We start from the raw sequence: 1,339 nt of genomic DNA, 5'->3' as shown, positions 1-1,339 counted from the left end.
GTTTATCTCTGCCCAGCGATCCCTCGCGTAATTATTCATTACTGAGCCATTGCTTCCAGGTGGGGCTGATCTTACAGTGTTTTAGAACTTTTTTTCCCCCTTAATGTCATTTTTTTCCCCAAGAGGGATTTCCCGTTCCCCCACTTGAGGGGAAAAAAAAAGGATTATACTTACAGACTTTTCAAAATTCAAAATAGTTTATCAAATGTGCAATTTTCTGACCATTTTTGTTTAAAAAGTCTAATCCAAAACGTTCAGTTTTAATGAGATTTGAATTCTCTTCAGTCATTTCTGAGACTTTCCCACCAGAATAAGGAGGGGTTTGCACGGAGTCAATTCAGTTTGGCTTCTTGGTTTCACCCCAAACCCGGGGCTCTGTCCCAGAACCGTGTGCATCGTCAGCACGGTTCTGAGTGTTGCTCTTAGCTGATGGATGAAAAGGGAAAAGGGAGAGAATGAAGCTCAGCATCCATCGGAGAGGCGTAAATGCCTTTTTGGATGACATTCCTGGTGACTAGGACTGTGGTTACGGAACCTCTGTATTCCAGATTCTGCTGGGAGAGCTTTGCAGCTGAGAGCTAAGGGAGGTGGCGGCTCACTCGTGCTGACCCACTGAATCGCTTTGTGGGCTTAATGTTATTTATTTGCTTATCCCGTGCTGATGAAATTTCATCAGCCCTGTTGTAATGGGTTTAACTCTCAACCCTGCCAGGCCGTGGAGGGCAGGCTGTAGGAGATGCTTCCGGAGCCGCGCGGGAGGAGGGCAGCCGTTGGGTGGGCATTTCTTCAGCTGGAAGCAGGATGCTCTGGGAATCGTGGGAGCTGGATCGCCCTCCCTGCCCCTTGGCTGTGCCAGTTTGGGGAGTTTTTGTTCTCCACCACTGGCTGTGGATGCGGCGAGAGGACCTCGTCCTTCATCTGCTGGGAGATGCTTCTGCTCTCCACCCTGCATCAGCCCCCGAAACCAGTGTCCAGATGAATGAGCATCCAGGGCGTTTGGTAAGCTGCAGCCAGCTGTCAGGAGCTCTCAGGGTCCCACTGAGTGGTTTTTTGATGGACCTTTGCGGCTTTTGGCGGTGCTTTTTTCCCTTCTAACAGAAAAGACAGCGCTTTCTTCCCTCTGAAAAATTAATGGCTACATCCTCTGGAGCCCATCTCCAGCCCTTTCGCCCTGCGAGGCTGGATCCTGCCCTGCGTGGAGCTCAGTGGGAGGGGGGCTGCCTGCCCGGCTGGGAGCAGCACAGCCTTCTCGCAAAGCTCAGGCCAACAGGGAGATCATCAGCTCCTCTGGGAAACAGCCGGCGTTGGGTTGTGCTGCACAGCCCCGGCACGGGCCGGC

This window comes from Eurypyga helias, unplaced genomic scaffold (assembly GCF_000690775.1).
Source record: "Eurypyga helias isolate BGI_N326 unplaced genomic scaffold, ASM69077v1 scaffold26374, whole genome shotgun sequence".
Classification (NCBI taxonomy): domain Eukaryota; kingdom Metazoa; phylum Chordata; class Aves; order Eurypygiformes; family Eurypygidae; genus Eurypyga; species Eurypyga helias.
Note: the sequence above shows the minus strand (reverse complement) of the source record.